Below are 13,856 nucleotides of genomic sequence, written 5' to 3'. Positions count from 1 at the left end.
GAAATATCTACTATACCCTGCTACAGTATTAGGCCTTTACAAGAAAGGGTGTGTGTGTTAGAAACTGGGTTTCTAAGGCTGCAATTCTGTACACACATGCCAGGGAATAAGGCCCATTGAGCTCAGTGGTGGGCAGAGGCAGAGGCAAATGTTCACAGGGAAATGGAACATAAATTCACCTTTGTGCAGGAGTCTAGTTTCTGCACACAGAGAGACACTTCGCTGTCCTCAATTCAGGCAAGGAAGCATCATTGTCACAGGCCAGTGACATATCCCAGCCAGGCTAAAACAGTGGGGAGAAGCATGGCATGGCCAGGGAGAGGATCTGGCCTGGGGAGAGTCCTAAGGGCCAGATAGAAAAATCTGGAGGGTTGCATTTTGCTCCATGGCCTGAGGTTGCCCACCCCTGCTTCAACCACTGCACCAGACTGACTTCTAAAGCATGCAGATATTGTTCCCCTCAAGAACAAGCCCCACTGAAATGACTGATAGCCCATCCAAACTCAGAGTATTAACCGTATATTGCAGCCTTTGGAACATAGGAGCCAACTCCTAGGGGCCAAAGTTCCTTCGCCCCCCTCCCAAAAAAAATATTTAAGGGGGCCAGGGCCCCCAAAGTTGATGGGCTTTGCCATTCAAATAGTGTGTGTGTGTCGTGTCATGTGAGTTTACTGTTCCATCCCCCCAAATATTTTATTCAAGTTGGCACCCCTGCTTTGGAATATTGCTCTTTGACAAAATGCTCATATAAAAAACCCGAGATTTTGATTACCAGAAGTCCTTCTGATATGAAGAATTTGCCTTATTTTCCTACCTGAATATTTTATTCACATGCAGAACCACTTATCTTCTCCTGCTAGTTCACGTCATGACGCCTACTCTCTTCCTTTCCTATTTGCCTGTGTATGGCTACCCATTCAAAGTCCTTGATACTTAGGCATTTTGTATAACCTTGAATAGCGCAAGCAATTTCAGGACCATTCATCAGCAGGGGTCTTTTTTGTTGCCATCCTGCAAAAGTTGTTTTGGCAGCTGAACACGTTGTTGTGGAGCTGGGAGAGACTTTATAATAAGCAACCTCAACTGAATGGATTGATTTGAAATATTCATTTTCGTTCTGTTTGGGACAAACTGAAACACATGGCAGGTGCTAGCATCTGAACTGCAGGAGTTCCATTGTTAATGAGATTAAAACACTGACATCCAGTAGGAAATTATCACGGACCAGTGTAGATGTAGAAAATGCTGAATGACACTACTCATGTAACACCATTCATTACTGTTAAGAGACTAACATTCTGGGGGCAATCATTTGGTTTTCTGAAAGATGCTTCCAATTTCTGTCTGTCTCTCTGTTGCGCAAACAAATATTTTACTTAATCAATACATTTACAGGGATGGGCACCCTAACCCTAACCCTAACCCTAACCCTAACCCTAACCCTAAATTGTGTGAGTGCAAGGTTTTTCCCCTCTGTCCCTCTGGGTGCAGGCCACACAGTCCCCAAATCTTCTCTGGGGGTTGAGGGAACTGCAGTAACAGATTTAGGAGGTTCATGAAGAGGACAGAGAGTGTGGAGGTTCCATTGCACATGGGCAAATCCTTGCACCGATAGAACAAGAAATTTAATGCTACATTGGATACAAGTCCACGCAGTCACTGCCCAGGACTAAGTGGGTCTGCAGGACAGATAAAAAGCACCTCCAGTGCTATTTATGACAAAGGGGTCATTGGCTGCCCTGGTGGCAACTTGTATGTCCCAGCTCTCACTGTAGGGAGATGGTTACACTTATTTTTCTGCCAAAATATTTACGGTAATGCTCAAATTGAGTATGATACATAAGCAAAATAGGGTTCAGAGGCACAACAGGTGCTGTGCAGGGCTAAGCAAGCAACATGTTCCCTCGATTGCCAATATATGGGGCTGGCATACTTTCAGTGCAGCGAGTGGGACTGTGCTTTGGGCAAGCAAATGAGCAAGGCTTCTGGAGGGCTGGACCTAAACTGTCTGCACAGTCATCTCTGTGACCTAGCCTATGGATGAGGTGACTGGGACAGCTCTGAGCCAGAGTGGGTGGCAAAAACATCCCAAGAGGATGAGGTGGGGCAGGCTTTGGCAGCGTTCGCACACATCCTTTCTCACTTTCACCTCTGTTGCTTTAGACACCCCCCCCCCATGTATGTATATGCATGTGTTGGAGTAGAAGCAAATTGAACAAAGAGGCTACTGAAAGCACAAAGGAAGCTGATGACTCTCTCTCTCTGTCTTTAGATATATATATATATATATCCTTAGAAATCAGGTTTATTGTTCTGAGAATACAATTACAATAATTCCAAGATATGGGGGGGTGGGGGGTGTTGAAAGCACTTCCCAGGTATGTTTCACATCCAAGGAGGAGTAAGTTATTCAACCATTTGTTATGACTCTCCCAAGTAAGACTACTTGATAACAAATGCTGGAAATTATCTGAAATGTTTCCTGATAAGGCCCTTTAGGGATGCTTGCGGAATCCAATTTCCATGAATTCCTGTGCAAACTGACCCTGATCTGCGGCTTCCGTTCTTATGTGAGAATGTGAATATAATTATCCTTCAGATTTCACACTTCTCTGAATTTTACAATGCTGTTCTCAGCTCCAAAATGCATTTATAAATGTAAATTTTGCGATAAAATACCTACATGCTTATTTTGTTATAAAATATGTATTAAAATATTTTATGCAGATTTTTAAAAAAATATATAGTGTAATGTTAAAACAGGTCAGAACAGACTTATGAATGAATACATATGAAATAGGCATGACTCACTAATCAAATGCTGTGTCCATCTCTAGTTGGTATAAGTTTGGGCATCCACTCAACTATGTTCTCGTGTTGCTTCCTACTGCATAACAATCTTTGAAGTAGAAAATAGACTACAAAATGCTTCCTTTCCTCCAATTTAGACGTCTGAGCCACAAAAGGTGATAGGTTTTTATTACAAATTCTGATGATATGCCAAAGAAAGCTCTCTGTGCGGACGTGGTTCTGAAGAGCTCTGCAATTAAGGAGCAGTTCGACATAAGCTATTACAATTGTGAGGCTGTAAGACGACAAGAAGAGTGTTGGCAGTATTCTCCTAGCAATCATTACAGCCAGAGCAAAAGAAAGGAAAAGCTGTAAAGTGAATAGCTAGTGAACACGATAATGAACATAGCTGGGGAGCGTGTCACATTCCATTGTCTGCATCCTTGAAGGTCTCTCTTCTTGGAACATGCCTTCTTCACACACAGATTCAGAGAGCAGATGCATTTTTAATGTGGTTGCATCTTAGATCCCCAAACGCAGATTTCACTCTTTTGTCATGGTTCATCGTACCTGGACTTTACGGCTACCTATTGCGTTTTCAGAGGTTTTTGAATGCCAGCAATTGGAGCAAATTTCTATAAACCTGAACCTACTGGTTCATCTTCCCTCAGCTACTGCTAAAGATGAATGCACCTTTTAATGTTTTCCATTTTATGGTTATGGCAAAGTTAATTTCATTTAATGAAATCCAACAGCTAGAGTTATTCACCAGGATTACAGCTGTGTACCTTATCTTCCTCTTCTCTTTTTAATGAAGGGCTTCTTCTTCCTAACTGCTAATACAGTCTAATGATATGAGAGAAAGGGAGAGAGAAATCCTTCTTGAAAGTTTTCCGTTTGTTTATATTCCTTGCCTCTGTAACTGTTCACCAGTTTAATAGTCAGTGATGTTCCTACCCCTTCCTTACTCTTGTTAAATCTCTCTCCCCCATCATTTGTCTTAGGCTACGAGGCTCAGATGTTTCATATGCCTGAATTGCTGAAAGGTTACTATTAGCTAAGTGGATATGCACATATTTAGGAGGCATTTCGGGATAACCATGCTTGGATGTTGTGTACTGCTGCATTTTACAGCATCTGCAGGAATTATTTCTAGATTTTCCCTGAAACACATCAAATACTGGAGATAATAAACAGGCACATGGAATGGGATAAACAAATCCCACAAACTCTATTTGAAGAAAGTGAGGTGTTCCAGTCCTTTGCAGTTTGGTGGTAGAACTGACCACTGCTTTGTCCATGCGTTGATACATGCCACACCACCATTCTTATTCCCCCAGATAGTTAACAGAGAAAAGGCAACCTCTTCTTTCCTTTCTTAGCCTATTCTTGAGCCTAGCAATGAAACAAGCCTCATATTACTGAGGGCTGCTTTACACACAGAAAGAAGAGGTTCATTTTCTCCCTTTCTTCTAAGAATTGCATGGAGAATCTGTGTGTAAACTGAGATAAACATGGATACAGCTTGTAATATTATTATTATTATTATTATTATTATTATTATTATTATTATTATTATTAATTTATTACTTATACCCCACCCATCTGGCCGGGCCTTCCCAGCCACTCTGGGCAGCTCCCAACAGAATATTAAAAACACGACAAAGCATCAAACATTAAAAACTTCCCTGCCTTCAGGGCTGCCTTCAGATGTCTTCTAAAAGTCAGATAGTTAATGGTTGGGAAGGGCAAACAGCTGCAATCACATTCCACCGATGATCTACCATAAGTGCTGAATCCCAGTTCTCTTCCAAACTCCACTCACTTCCTTGGAAATTGACACACTTCCCATGCAGAGTCACTATCATCAATTTGGTAAAGATCGGTGAACCGCTGCCTTTCACATTATGAATCAGACGGCAATTATGTGTCACCTGAGAATGCTAAAACAAAATTACTTTTTTTTAGAGCCCAAAATTGGCTCACAATTTTTATTATGCACGTGTGATTCTTTTCCAGGGAATACACACATTCTCACAATGCCATTTGGGCACTGTCTAATGGGACAAGGAAAGGTATCTCAGTTGCTGGAACAACTGAGCAACATTCCCTTCCCATTGTGCATGACAACACCTTGAATGGTTGCCAATCTGTGTTTTAAATCCTGGAGCGGAGAGCGGTGCTTCGTCATGTTATGTGCTAGAAGGCACCCAAGAGGAGGAACTGAGTTCCTAGGTGTAAGCAGAACCAGATCTAGGTTGGTAAAAATGTGGGGGTTTGGACAGTGGTAGTAATTGATGCAGAAAGTGAAATTGTGAAAACTAGGGTTTGTGACAGAAAGGGAGGGCTGGTGTTTGAGTACGAGGAAGGAAAGGTTTTCTGTTTTGTAGGGTCATTGTTATCCACTGTGTGTGCCTGCCTTCAAGGTGAGATAGTTTCAAAATTATTTTGCATTTTTTAAAAGTTCAAGATGGTTTCAACACCCAACAAATGTTTATCAACACAGTACAGTGGTGCCCCGCAAGACGAACGCCTCGCAAGACGGAAAACCCGCTAGACGAAAGGGTTTTCCGTTTTGGAGGCGCTTCGCAAAACGAATTTCCCTATGGGCTTCCTTCGCAAGACGAAAGCCCATAGGGAAATCTCCGGGACAGCAGTGCAGCGCAGCGCATCTTCCCCACTGTCCTCGGACCTCCTCCGAAGCCGGGCGGCGGGGCAGGAACACCTCCTCCTGCCGCCCGGCTTCGGAAGGATGCTCCGAAGCCGGGCGGCGGGGCAGGAACACCTCCCGCCGCCGCCCAGCTTCGGAAGGCTCCTCCGAAGCCGGGTGGCGGGGCGGGAACACCTCCCGCCACCACCCGGCTTCGGAAGGATGCTCCGAAGCCGGGCGGCAGGGCAGGAACACCTCCCGTCGTCGCCCGGCTTCGGAAGGCTCCTCTGAAGCCGGGCGGCGGGGCAGGAACACCTTCTGAAGGCCGGCGGGGGGCAAAAGTCTTTGTTCCCCCCTGCCTGCCTTCCCGGGAGAGCGGAGAAACGCAGCGCGTTTCTCCGCTGTCCTGGAAGGCTTTTGAAGGCAGGCGGGGGGAGCAAAGACTTTCGCCCCCCGCCCGCCTTCAGAAGAGGTCCTGGACCTCTTCTGAAGGCTGGCGGGGGGCAAAAGTCTTTGTCCCCCCTGCCTGCCTTCCCAGGGGCTTTTAAATCACCCCGGACAGCGGAGAAGTCCTCCGCTGTCCCAGGGCGATTTTAAAATGCCGCCCGCCAGCATTTTAAGATCGCCCCGGACAGCAGAGAAGCCCTCCGCTGTCCCGGGTTTTTTTTAAATGCTGGGGGTGGGAAGAAAAGCCCTTGTCCCCCCCCCCCAGCCTTCAGAAGAGGTTGGGGGACAGACTGTCCCCGGACCTGGTCTGAAGGTGGTTTCCATAGGAACGCATTAATTGATTTTCAATGCATTCCTATGGGAAACCGTGCATCGCAAGACGAAAAACTCGCAAGACGAAGAGACTTGCGGAACGAATTAATTTCGTCTTGCGAGGCACCACTGTAGTAACCCCATGGAATGCCTGCTCTGAGGAGGCAGGCAAATAATAACAATGAACACCCACACAGAGGCACTTCATATTCGTAATTACAATTAAAAGACCATTTTTCTAGAGGCAAGGGTGACTGCTGCGAATTGCATTTATATAATGTGAGCTCGGCAAATTCACATTGCAAGCTATAGTTTCAAACTTTGTTTTTTTTTAAAAAAAAATAACCGCAATTGTTTGTACCCTCTTAATGATACTTCTTTCTATTTCTTTGTGATTATTTTTAGTTTTCCTGTTTGTGTACCTTGGAGCTGAACAAAAACAGAATCTTCTTCTTCTTCTTTGCTGATCACTCGTAGCTGAGTAAGATTGTCTTCCATAAACACGGCTTTAACAATGAGTCCGTAAGTGACTGTGGAGGCCAATTCTGGATCCACACGTCCTTCCACAGTGGGGACATAGGTTTCTGGGTGGGAGTTGATCACGGTGTGGATTTGCCAAGCATGCCTTCCTCTTAGCATGTTTCTCCCTTGCGTCCTGAGTTCAAGTGTCTTCAAAGTCCATGACACCTTTGGTAAAGTCTGTTCTCCGATTGGAGCGCTTGCAGGCAAGTGTTTCCCAATTGTTGGTGTTTATACTACATTTTTTTAGATTTGCCTTGAGACAGTCTTTAACCTCTTTTGTTGACCACCAGCATTATGCTTTCCATTTTTAAGTTCGGAATAGAGTAGTTGCTTTGGAAGATGATCATCAGGCATCTGCACAACATGACCAGTCCAACAAAGTTGATGTTGAAGAATCATTGTTTCAACAATGGGGATCTTTGCTTCTTCCAGTACACTGATATTAGTTTGCTTGTCTTCCCAAGTGATGTGTACATTTTTTTGGAGACACCATTGATGGAATCTTTCAAGGAGTTGGAGATGGCATTTATAACTGGTCCATGTTTCACAAGCATACAGTAAGGTTGGTAGTACAATAGCTTTGTAAACAAGCATTTTGGTTACTCTGCGAATGTCCCGGTCCTCAAACACTCTGCACTTCAATCGGGAGAAAGCCACACTCGCAGAGCTCAGGCAATGCTAGATTTTGGCATCAGTGTTGGCCCTTGTGGAAAAATAACTGCCTAGGTAGGAGAAGTGATCAACATTTTCCAACGTTACACCATTGAGTTGGATTTGTGGTGCTGCAGAGGGGTTATTTTGTACTTGTTGGTGCAGCACTTTGGTTTTTTGGATGTTGAGTGATAGGCCAAGCTTTTCGTAAGCTTCTGCAAAGATATTTAGGATGGTTTGGAGGTCATCCTCTGAGTGTGTGCACAGTATGTTGTCATCAGCATACTAAAGCTCTATGACGGAAGTTACGGTAACCTTACTATTTGCTTTCAGCCTGCTCAGATTGAAGAGCTTTCCATCTGTTCGATATATGATTTCTACTCTGCTGGGGAGTTTCCATTCAACAAAGTGTAGGATCGTGGCAATGAAAATAATGAATAGAGTTGGGGCAATAACACAACCCTGTTTAACACCTGATCCCACTGTGAATGGTTCACTTTTTTGAGAGCCATTGTTATCGGCGATTGTTGCTGTCATATAATCATGGAGGAGCCAAATGATGTTTACAAATTTATCTGGGCAGCCAATTTTCAGAAGGACAATCCACAGGGCATTACGATTTACAGTGTCAAAAGCCTGGTCAATAAACACATCAAACACAGCTCAAGTGATGCTGGATTTCAGCATCAACAAATTGAAGCTATGCCACTTTTATGCTGATTGGTTGCTGCTGACCCTTTACAGGGCCTCCTTGGTTGTGGTTCCCCATTTGTGGAATGCCCTCCGTGGTGAAATGCAACTGCCTCCCTCATTGTTAGGAGTCAGGAGGATTTTAAAAACGTTTCTGCTCACCCAGGCATTTGATGACTGAAAAATGCTGTTCCTGGCAAACTTGACATTATTTGCTGTGAGGGTATGTGACTGTTCTTAAATGATTTTAGATGTTCTTAATGCTTTTAAATGTTTTTAGATGCTTTAAATGTTTGTTGTTTGCTATCCTGGACTCCTCTGGAAGGAAGGGCAGGATAGAATTGTAAGAAATAAATAAACTATGGAAGCAGAATGCCACAATGGTTTTTACCCAATTTCAGTACAGCTCCAAGGATGAAAAATTTTATTGTGTTGGCAGCAAATGATTTGCTTTTTAATCTAAATTTGGCAGTTGGTAATGAAGTGTAAAGGGGGGAGGGTTCAGGAGCCTTTCTTGTTTCTGCCAACTTTGGATATAACTTTAATATCTTAATGCCTAGTTAAATCTCTCTCTTAAAAAATGGAGCAAACATGCATCTGAGGGAAGGAATCAGTGCCAAACAAGTTGCTGTTCTTTCTTTCTTTTTTTTAAAAAAGAAATATTTGAAACCAGTAGAAGAAACTGGCAATGTGACAAAGAAGTACACATATCAGAGGGTTTTTTCCCCCTCCCAGGCTTGTACGTGGTGTTGTTTATTGACAAGGATGCAAATTTGCACCACAGCGTTAAAACAAGCCTCATAAAAATATACTTTCTGTATACTACTTTATCTGCTGGCATATTGTCGCTTCAACATAAAGCATCTTGAAGAATCCCCCAAGGACATCATAAACAATGAAAACTCAAGGGATACCATATTCAAGGCTTGGGGGAGATGTTATAGGTTTATTGTTATTCTGAATACGGAAACCATCAAACGTATCAGAACTTATATCTGAAGAACTCAGAGTATGCTGCTACATTGCCAGATGCTGAATGTCACAGCCAGGTGTCCCTAGTGTCCCTAGTTGTACACTGTAAAACACATCCAGTAGGATACCATGGTCAGTGGTATCAGTCAGCTGACTGACAAGCCCTGGTAATTAGCAGTCCTGACACTATGGCTTACAATGCACTGTGCAAGGGCCTATGCAAGATCCAATGATCATTTGGCCCAAGAACCTAGCAAATGTTAGTGATTCAGGAATTATATCTGGAAGCAAAAGGTGAAAACCAATTCTGGAACAAGCTGAGAGCAAGATATAAAGAGTCCAGACCTAGAACACTTATTTGGGATGGTTATCTCCAAGACAAAGCTGAGTTCTGTAGCTGGGGAGTCAGTCCAAAAGGACAATCAGGAAAGAATACAGATCCAAAGAGAGATTGAGGTGAAATCTACACATATATAAAAAAGATTCTGAAAATGCTTTTTTAAGCATTTTAAAAAAACACATCGAATTTTCCATAAGGCTCACCATCGCCACCTAGTGTTACATTGTATATTGCACTTCAAACACATTTAAAACGTTGTGTTTGAAGCTGTATACTGCAAAAATAAAATTAAAAAATGGTGGGGGAATTATTTGTGAGTGATATGTACGCTGATTATCTAAGCAATGTGTGGGGAAATTCCTTCCTACCTTACACAATCTACAAAATTTATATATATTAACCAAAATTGTATGCTGATATGAAACCAGGGGTCGGGGTCAGGGGTCGAGGTAGAAGACAGACAGACAGAGAGAGAGCGCATACATAGAAAGTAAACAAATGTCTTGTGTACCCTTCCCAAACTCACTCTGTGTATTAAGCATTTTTTTATAGACTCTTTCACAAAATGTCATCATGCTAATTTCTACACTGTAAATCACTATGCCAGCTTTGATTTGGCTATATTCTATTTTGCTTGTTTTGTTTTTCTTTCTACAAGTCATGCCATTTATTGTTCCCAATGGGTATATATCACATTATGTATTTATAATGCTTTATAATGTTGCTTGTAGATATTTAATCAATATAAACGTTGGTAGCTATTGATCATGGGTTGCTTAGAGGCTCTTTCACTCTTATATCATCATAGCAATACTTCTATAAAATATGGATTGTTTACCATTGCTTGTCATTAAGCATTACCTTTTTCTTGTTCCTTTAGCTCTCAAGGAGGAGCCATCCTCTTTGGCAGAAAAGCTGGATAAACTTACTTTTCTGTGGTTTTCCATCCCACCCAATGCGTGCTGCTAGGAACACATTTCTAAGTATTTCCGTTTCCGTGTATCTACCGCTTGCTCATGGCATTCAGGCGAGGAATCATGGGGGCTGCAGTTCTGTAAAGAGATGAGAGATAGTTTACAAATTATGCTGAGCACTGTTACAAAACCAATGGGATTGTTGTCTTAAATTATAATTCCTCTGCAAATGATTGTGCTCACATCACCTTAGAAGCAGGCCAGAGAGACAGAAGAGTGGTTGAAAATGACTGAGGGAGCCCGTTTTGCTCAATAAAAGCACTATAATGCTTGCAGAACGGAGACTTCTAGCAGGCCAAAGCATCATCGGTGCTGAGGTGTGTGGCATAAATTCATACCCGTGCTCAGCACGGAAGACTACTGATTACTACACATGTGTACTAATGATAGGGAGCGCTATTGCAAGATGTTATTAAGTAGACTCTTACAAGAAAAGCAGCCTGTTTAAAAGTTATCGAGTGAATTCAGTTTACTCAAAGAAAACCACATGAACATTTATTCACAAAGTGTGTTTCTCTTCAGTTTTCCCCTCTCATCCCAGTAACTACCCACCCAGCTGAAGAGCTTTCATCAATATGCTGCGTTTTATTGATAGAGTGCATCTTTTAAAAATGTGCATGGTGCATTATGATTAGAGGTAAAGATGCCATAAAACATTGGAATGACATATTACATTGTTCCTATTTATAGCCATTCGTTCATTTCTGAAGCTGGTGCAGGTATGCACTAAAAGTTGCTCTCTTTCTCTCTTCATAATGAATAAATAGTGGGGTTGTGTACTCTATCCCTGCCAGGCCTCGCCTCTCTTTCCCTGAACCAGATACAGTGGTACCTCGGGTTACGTACACTTCAGATTACATATGCTTCAGGTTACGGACTCCGCTAACCCAGAAATAGTACCTCAGGTTAAGAACTTTGCTTCAGGATGAGAACAGAAATCGTGCTCCAGCAGCACGGCAGCAGCGGGAGGCCCCATTAGCTAAAGTGGTGCTTCAGGTTAAGAACGAATTAAGTATTTAACCCGAGGTACCACTGTACATGAACACCAACACTAATAATGCTAATGAAACTAACTTTCATTGTTGGTTGCCAACCCATGAGCAGCGTTCCCCCAAGAAAAGGAAGAACATGGAATTGACAGGTGGAACAAAGAACACAACAACTTTTTGGAATTGAAAATTTGCCCCAACTTTATTGATTACAGATGTAGGTAGGCTTTAGCTTAGGCATTGGGTGTGTATCCTTCATCAAGCTACTGTGTCTTGTTATGGGCCACCTCGCAGGTAAACTGAGCTGGCCCTCTCCTGGTCACCATTGGGAGTTCAGTGGCCCATCCTCTTCCCATCTGGCTTCTGGACAGAAACATCCACCAGACCCCTTTACCTGTGCCAGGTCAGGGTGATGCACCAAGTCATCCTGTTCCATGATTTAGACTTAGGATTTGACCCAATGCCTTATCCACCAAAAGTTGTGATGATTGCTACGAGGAAGGCAAAAAACTCCAACAGGACCATTTTGTTTGCAGGCAAATTCTTTTCCAGCCCCGAATACAGTGACCAATAAAATCCACATGATACGATACGATAATCTTTCTTGTCATTGTCCCATACAGAACAACGAAATTGGAAACATCTGCATCAGACATTCAAAAACCAACCAGCCTGCTATCCCAGCTATCCCTGCCTGGTTAGCCCCCTAAAAACTCTGATTCCCCATAATTAAATACAATACACTCCCATAGAGTCTACCTTACACTGCGTTTAAAACCAAAATCACATTTGGATAGAAACTGTTTCTCAGGTGGCTAGTCCTAGTCTTTATAACCCTCTACCTTCTTCCAGAAGGCAGAAGCTGAAAGAGATCATTTCCGGGGTGCGCACTATCCTGCACTATCTCTGCAGCTTTCTTATGGCACCTGAGAACATGGATGCACAAGAGCAATGCATAGAGTTGGGTGGGTTGATCTTCCAGTAACGGAAAAGAGTGAAGATTTTATTCACTCAGGTCCGCCGCCAAGGCCATACCTCCAACATCTGCCCTCATTGGCTACTTGTTCTTTGAAAGTTGACAGGCAATCCCATCATTCTCTGTGATCCAGCTGTAGTCAAGGCCAACAGCCAGCTGCATTGTGAGGAGACTGTTTCCTTCTCCCCCAAGGGAACCTGTGACGGCCCACAACTGTTGCCCACTCCAGAGCTGGGTAAGCAACTTTTACAAATCTGGATTCAGTGGCCAAAGAATTTGCTCAAAGTAGGAGAGAAGGAACAGAGAGGGAGATTTCACAGCTGATTTCAAAACTTTGTCACTATAGGGTTGCCATACATCCAGAATTTCCTGGACATAACTGGAATACTGCAGTTGGAAACAGTGTCAGGGTGAAAATCACAGAAATGTGCCTGAAAATCCAGCTGTATGGCAACCCATATGTGCTGTTTTTGGTGATTTTCCTTTAAAATAACTCAAATACTTCATTTTGTTGTGATTTTGCCAAAAAAACTGAACAACTTTTGTGTCTGGATTTTCACATTTTGAAACATGGCAACCCTATCACTGCATTTATGAGATACCAAGCCCTGTGTTTGTGACAGACGCTGATAAAAGGAAGTATTCAAATCAACAGGGACAAAGTGAAGTTTTCTTCACAGGTTGGCAAAATGAACAGAGGGAGGAAGAAGTTTACATATAAGATTATAAGAGTAGATTTCTCAGAGAAAGAGAGGGAGAGAATAAACTCTTCCCATATACTACACGGGGGGGGGGGGGATTAAACCATTTCTATACCACCTTTCTCAGGGTGCCTTGCACCATATATAACAATTCCAGAAAACAATTACAATAAGAAATTGGGTCAGCAATTTAAAAATCCTAAGAACATTATTATTGTTATTTTGTGAGGTAGACAAATACAACTATTCTGTATTTTCAAAGCAGTTTAAAATGAATCTTATTCTTTTCCTATATGCAGATACCAGGATGCTCATCTGACGTGCAGCACAGACATCCACACCGAATGCTGTAAAAATCCCCAGACAAACATTAGGCTATTTTCCCCCTATGTTGTAAAAATGCACAATGCACAAATCCATCTGTATGGCTTGATTGACATGAAGTGCGCCTCTATTTCCTTGCCTGATTCAAAGCAAATACCTCTTTGCTGTTCCATCACAGGCCATTATTTGATATGGAGATTCAAAAGGGAAGAGCAAAACAAATTTCTCTGTGTGACACTCTCATTGTTATTACATTTGTAACAGTCACTTTGTATGTAAATTACTTTCCCCCCCTCCCCCTCAAAAGAGGTGGAGAGCCGAAGTCCTGTTTCTGTGGTCTGCAGTGATATAAAGTTGTCCATTTTCATCAAACAACAAAGAATCTCGACAATGGCCAAGGGGACTGAGTGCAAAATCCAGTTTCCCCTCCTTCCTGCCTCTGCATTTTGTGCTGCTGGTAAAGGAAGCATTGTGCTGTTAATTGAGCATTAGATTAAGTGGACTGATCTATTTGTTCG

This window comes from Podarcis muralis, chromosome 10 (genome assembly GCF_964188315.1).
Source record: "Podarcis muralis chromosome 10, rPodMur119.hap1.1, whole genome shotgun sequence".
Classification (NCBI taxonomy): domain Eukaryota; kingdom Metazoa; phylum Chordata; class Lepidosauria; order Squamata; family Lacertidae; genus Podarcis; species Podarcis muralis.
The sequence above is the reverse complement of the archived record's forward strand: the minus strand, read 5'-3'. Positions refer to the sequence as shown.